The 6,972-nt window shown below is 41.5% G+C and overlaps 1 pseudogene; it reads right to left on the bottom strand.

Annotated features, from left to right (window-relative positions):
* Positions 1-508: 508 nt before the first annotated feature.
* LOC106986211 (olfactory receptor 4C16-like) lies at positions 509-1,742 on the bottom strand (annotated as a pseudogene).
* Positions 1,743-6,972: the final 5,230 nt, after the last annotated feature.

Raw genomic sequence — 6,972 nt, 5'->3', positions numbered from 1 at the left:
GGTACAGAAGAGCAGAAGACACCAGGAGTCGACATGAAGAGGGGCAGGGAAAGCACTAGATCAAAACCACAAATTTTTAGACGAGACAGGTGGAGACAGAACGGTGAAGGCTATCTAAGTTGTAGACCTTACATACCTGTTTGTACCTTATGCTATCTATTCCTCTACGTAAAACCAACTTAACACCAACCGGTCTGTGTTCAGATTGCTTATTTTCCTGAAAGAAGTGGTGTTCATGCCCCAGGACAGGATTATATTACCTCAACCATGAGAAGATTATATTCTTGCGGCATCCGGGTGGCTCAGTCGGTTAAGCGTCCGACTTCGGCTGAGGTCATGATTTCACGGTTCATGGGTTTGAGCCCTGTGTGGGGCTCTGTGCTGACACCTCGGAGCCTGGAGCCTGCTTCACATTCTGTGTCTCCCTCTCTCTCTCTCTGCCCCTCTCATGCTTGTGCTCACTCTCTCTCAAAAATAAATAAATAAACATGAAAAAATATTATATTCTTTATAGGCTTCTAGGTATGCCCAAACTATGAAGAAATACTTGAAGCTTCCATTCATGTTTAGCCATCTGAGGTCGACTTCTTGTGCCATAATTTCCCATGGTACTTTTCACTGCTGCATTCTTCAGCATATAAATCAGAGGGTTGAGCAAACATTTCCCATTTGTATAAAACACAGCTATCATCTTTTTTTTTTAAGTTTATTTTTGAGAGAGTGACAGAGCGCGAGTGGGGGAGGGGCAGAGACAGAGAGTGAGACCCAGAATCTGAAACAGGGTCCAGGCTCCTAGTTGTCGGCACAGAGCCGGTGGCAGCTGGATGCTGCTGGTCGCAGCCCTACAGTGGGGCCTGACCATGGGGCCGGACCCTGGGGCTTGAACTCATGAGCCGCAAGATCATGACCTGAGCTGAAGTCGGACCCTTAACTGACTGAGCCACCCAGGCGCTCCAATCACAGCTGTCATCTTATCCATGGGGAAGGTGGTTGCAGGGCGTGTGTATATAAATATGCAAGGACCGAAGAACAAGATGACCACAATGATGTGGGAGACACCCGTGGGGAGGGCTTTTCTCCTCCCTTCAGCACTGTGGTTTCTCAGAGAATACAAGATATTAACATAGGAGCACATCAGCATGACAAAACTCAGGGTACAAATGGCCCCGCTATTGGACCCCAAGAGTAGGTTGATTACCTAAGTGTCTGTACAGGCGAGTCTCAACAATGGCTGCAAGTCACAAAAATAGTGATCGATCACATTGGGACCACAGAAGGGTAAACTCAAGGCCAGAAAAACCTGAGCTAAAGAATGTACACAGGACCCCACCCAGGCCATAGCCACCAGCACAGCACAGACCCGTCGACTCATGATGGTTGTGTAGTGCAGGGGCTTACAGATGGCCACATAGCGGTCAGTGGCCATGAGGATAAGAATGAAGATCTCCAGGCAGCCAAAGAAATGGAACGGGAAGACCTGTATCACGCACTCACTGAAAGAGATAGTGGTCTTTTTTTAAAGGGCATCCACAATAATTCCAGGGGCTACGGAAGTACAGAAGCAGGTGTCAGATAAGGATCGGTGGGCTAGGAAGTAGCACACGGGACTCCTGAGTTCCCCGGGGGGCCTTGACAGTGGTAATGATCAGAACGTTACCCAGCAACATGCCCGAATAGAGAAGCAAGAAAATGACAAACACTGTTTTCGTCCTAACAGGATCCCCTGTCAACTGGAGCAGAAAAATTTAACATTATTCAGCTGCATGATCATGAGTGAGAAGGGGAAGTGTGAAAAGATTTGTCTGTGAAAAAATAAAGAAATTGATTTACGGTGTGCTAGGAGACGTTATGGAATATTTTAAGCAAAATAATTCATGATACTGTGTGTGATTGTGGGATATTTTCAGCAAAAATAAATATTCCTCATCAGGTACATTTTGTGGGTGTTTTTTTTTCCATGTCACTACAGTATTTTGTTGTTAATTTTTAATGACCACTTCAATGGGCATTATGAGTCCCAAATTATCTTACTAGTGTGATACCTTTCTCAGCACTCCTCAATGTTTATTTACTTTGAGAGAGAGAGATGGAGAGGGAGAGAAGGTGCAGAGAAAGAGGGAAACACAAACCAAAGCAGGCTCCAGGCTCTGAGCTGTCAGCACAGAGCTGGACTCGAGGCTCCAGCTCACAGACTGTGACATCATGACCTGAGCTGACGTCGGATGCTTAACCCACTGAGCCACCCGGGGAACCCCTAGCACTCTTCAAATATAACCCCCTGCTAGATTTGACATGATTCTGATTGATTTTGCCAATTCAGTGATTATAAAATTAAGTTATGTGGCCCCATACTATTATTTCCTTCTTTATTTATATTTTAAATACATTTAATAAATACTGGGGTCCTGTTTTGCATCGTATATCGCTCAACTTATAGGATTTGACTGTTCTTGGAGGTTCATGAAGATTCATGTGAACTCACATGCCACTCCCAATCTTATAAAGAATGTCCTTTTGATGCATATGTTTATATATCACGTATTTGTAACACATATTTTTATAAATGTATTATTTGTAAATCCAACATCTTCTGCTTCTCTGCATACCTTCTCACATATAGCAGCTTTAAAGGAGGAACAGGAAATACAGCATTTAAATAATATGCTGGAAATTTCAAGCATATTTGTGATATATAGGACTTGATCAATACAAATGAACAGAAGTGAATATTCTTTCATATTTGAGAATATCTCACATATCCCTGTTTCTGTTTTTCTTTCTCCAATTTCTGAACGGCAACCTGAGAGCCCTCAGAGCCTCTGGATATACATTTGTAAGTGAAAGGAGAGAGATAAACTTCATCATTCATATATTCACAAATCAACTTTTTAACGTAAGCATCTCAGATCTTGGGTGGCTGTGTATGGGTATCACCTGGCATTTGATGTAGGACCAGATCATGATTGTAGCCCCTTAAGCTGCACATTCACGGAATAGAGCAGAGAAGCAGAAATGGGAAGAAGATGTGATTTTAAAAAGGACGTAGCATATAGTCAGTAACTGATTGATCCCTAATTCTTTTCAGTCCTGGCAAAGTCAATGATCACTTTGAAATGTTGGGGTGGTTGAGTGACTCAGCTGATTGAGTATCCGACTTCGGCTCAGGTCATGATCTCATGGTTCATGGGTTCGAGCTCCCCGTCGGGCTCTGTGCTGACAGCTCGGAGCCTGGAGCCTGCTTCGGATTCTGTGTCTCCCTCCCTCTCTGCCCCTCCCCTGCTTGTCTCTGTCTCTGTCTCTCTCTGTCAGAAATAAACATTAAAAAAAATAATAAATGTTATTTCTTTCAATGAAGATATCTTTTTTTTTAAAAAATTTGAAATGTTTTCTTGACCAAAATTTCAAGAAAAGCCTTTCTTTAAGGTCTTGCTTATCAAGATGATGTTGGAAGGGGCACTATATGCAAATACCAATATAAACTGAAATGTGGTGTATTTAAATATAACTTGGAGGACTTCCTCTTCCTATTGTGTTCCTCCCCAATCTCATCCATACTTCCAATAAATTGTCTTACGATATTTTCATGACCATCATTTCAAGAACAAAACGCTTTTCTTTTTTTGAATTAATTATGTATGTGCTTGTGACAATTTTAGAGACTCTCGCTCAAAAAATAAAAAACAAATAAGAAGGAAACGAACACGTGTGGTTATGAACCACGTATGACACTGGGGTATTTCATACTATTTCTTGAATTCTTCATTGTATTTCTGAGTTATATGATATTACCTAATTCTATAATGCAGAAAATGAGGCTTGGAGAGTTTAGCAATTAGCCCAACATTCACAAAAATTATGGAAGAGAGCAAGTTAATTCTGTTTCCCGAGCTCTTTTTAAGATTTGGCATCTAGGAAATAAAGACATTTAATAAAATTGGTAAGACTAATGTTTGAATACTATCCTTGCTTATACTTGGTAGTAGATTTCTCTTACAACCTTGGAAAGATTGGTCAGGTTTTAAATTCTACATATCAACTGCAAATAATTACAATAAAATTTAAAAAAAAGATAAATCCAAGGGGACATTTCACTTAATATCAAACTTCTTAATATAAGAAATATTTGGGGAACTGGTTTCCTGTTTTAAATTATCTATCTATCTATCTATCTATCTATCCGTTTTGGGGGAGAGAGAAAGAGAATGGGGGAGGGAGAGAATCCCAAGCAGAGTTTGTTTTGTCAACACAGAGCCTGATGTGGGGCTCCCTGCCCCAAATTATGAGATCACGACCTGAGCTGAAATCAAGAGTTGAACGTTTACCTGAGACACCCAGGTGCCCTGGTTTTCTTTTTATATTCAGATGGTTACTGCTATAGAAATATAGCAGTAATAAATCAGATCAAATCACAAATCCTTTTATTTTCTACATCTCCACATTTTCACCTCTTTCTTGTGGCTATTGTCACCACTTTTGGAAAGGGATAGGGAAAAGGATGAAGCAAAATACTAACATATTTCTCCTAATGTGCAAACTCCTCTAGATGAAAATGTGGATAATCTTGGAAAACCTGTATAGGCACAGAAAGTTTTCTGTATAGATTTCTCCCTTAATTTCTTGTCAGGGTCCATTTACTGTGGAGCCAACCAGAACCTTGATTAAATAGTCATCATTTAGGGGCACTGGGTGGCTCAGTCGGTTGAGCAACTGACTTCAACTCAGGTCATGATCTCATGGTGTGTGAGTTTGAGCCCCGCATCAGGGTCTGTGCTGACAGCTGGGAGCCTGCAGCCTGTTTCAGATTCTCTGCTGTGTCTCCCTCTCTCTCTGCTCCTCCCCTGCTTGCACTCTGTCTCTGTCTCTGACTATCTCTCTCAAAAATAAATAAACATTAAAAAAATTAAAAAAAAATAGTCATCATTTGATGTACTTTGAAAAATGATATAATACTATAGGGGGCTTAGTTTGATGTTGGTTTTTACATGTGAGTGAAAAGGTAAATTAGGAAAAGTAAGCTAATCAATGAGAGAAGCGGATGTCTAAGACACTACAGAGATTAGGTTTTCTCCTCAAGGTTGGCATTTATCCATGTGACACTCTTTGAGCAAATGCGTGTTGTGTGCCTAATGCCAAACACAGACATCAGTGTCATGATATTCAGTCTCTTGAAAATATGGGCAGTCTAGCAGAGGAGAAAGAGAGAGAGATGCAAAAGATCAAATGGAGGTCCTAAAAGGTGGTACAAGAATATCTGTGATAATTAAGAGAACGTGCTCTTTTGGCCGAGAGGAATGAGAAGTCCTCATGCAGGAGGTGTGTTTGAGATCAGCTTTAAAAAAGGATAGGTCTGAAATAAGACAGCATGCTCACTGGAAGGAAACCACAAGCAAGAACCAAAGGGAAAGAACTACCAGGCTTGAATGGGCAACAGTTGAGAAGGTCAGTTTGGTTGGGGTTTAAGGAACAATGCTGGGGAAAAAAGCTGAAAATCCAGATGTGACCTAATGTGCATTTTGCATGACGTTGGGGATAATAACAATAATAAGGATAATAATATCCTCCCAGAGTCTTTGGAAGCATTGGGCATAATAAAGGAAAAGTCCTTGTGCAGTCCCTGAGCACACATGCAGTAACGTTACTATGACTGGTTTTAGGAGGGCAGGGGGAGGCTGTTCCCTGCATTTGAGCTGAGAAGTGCCACAGGTGAGGCTGTGTGGTGGCTAAAGCAGGAGCCCAAAGATATGGGCGGGTGAGGAGAGAAATGAGGCAGCTGAGAGACCAGCGAGGTAACAGGTATGCTCTTGGCCTGACAGAATCCATTTCTGGACTTGGCCCCTCTCTTGAGTTGGAACTCAGGGATAGATGATAATGAGAGAATTGGTGAGAGGGAAGAGGAAGAAGAACCGGCGAAGAACAGAGGAGGCAAAAAGCCCTCATCCTTCTTGACCTTTGATGAGAAAATCATTTTTTGTTTTCTTATTGACTCTCCATCCCCATTTGCATATTCCATCTCAGAATCTGGAAATGGCTTGCACACTGTCAAGGCTGGGGGCATGACTCAGGGCTGAAATTAGGTTTGCATCTTCTTTGTCTGGCGGAGGCATGAGGAGAACCCTGGTTTCTTGGGGACTCCTTTTCTCCCCGGAAACGGCTGCCTCGGCATTGTGGCCTCCTGTTCGTACCGATCAAGCTGATCAAGTCCCTTTTACATCCTCACATTCTCATGCCCATTTCGAAGCCTGAAGTTGTAAATGATACTGAGTTAACCACCAGGTAAGCTTGTCTTTCAGGGATGTAACAAAGTAGGGACCTTTCCTTGCAAGAATGTTGATTCTATCATGTTCTTTCTGTCTGGCCCGGCTTTCCTGTGAACTTACTTACGTGGCTCCTCAAAATGTAGTTGAGTTGGAGGCTAATCCAGGCAAAAGGCTGACTGGATGCAAAGGAGTGTTTCCAAATGGTGCTTACTTCGGCATTTCTGTTACACTGGGATTCTCACTGGGGATGGGCAAGAATCTTACAGCTTCACTAACAGAGCTATTTGCAGACCTTGCCCAGGATGGAGAGCCACTAGCTCAGACATGGCTGTGCACCTTGCTGAAACCAGATGTTTTCTTTAGCTTCCTGGCATGACTTAGAGGGCTCACATGTCCTGCAATGAAGGTTTATTCTTGTGAATAAATAAATATTTATATATATATACATATAATATATATTAATATAATAAAATAATAAATAATAATTATATATATAAATAAATATTATTGTGGCTTATTTGGCTGGGAAGGTTAAGTGTAAGAGGCAGAAAGCAGATGTCTGCAGGTGTTTCTGTGTTGACGTTGCCTTTGTATAAACTGATGGAGATTCGGCATATTTACAACCAAAGGAATTCAGAAAAAAAAAAAGATGTCATATGGGATTCTTGATAGGTAAATGTAAATGTAATTGCTTATGTTTTTGAAGTACTTTGTG

The sequence above is a fragment of the Acinonyx jubatus genome, chromosome D1, assembly GCF_027475565.1.
Source record: "Acinonyx jubatus isolate Ajub_Pintada_27869175 chromosome D1, VMU_Ajub_asm_v1.0, whole genome shotgun sequence".
Taxonomy (NCBI): domain Eukaryota; kingdom Metazoa; phylum Chordata; class Mammalia; order Carnivora; family Felidae; genus Acinonyx; species Acinonyx jubatus.
Note: the sequence above shows the minus strand (reverse complement) of the source record. Positions and strands in the feature narration are given on the sequence as shown.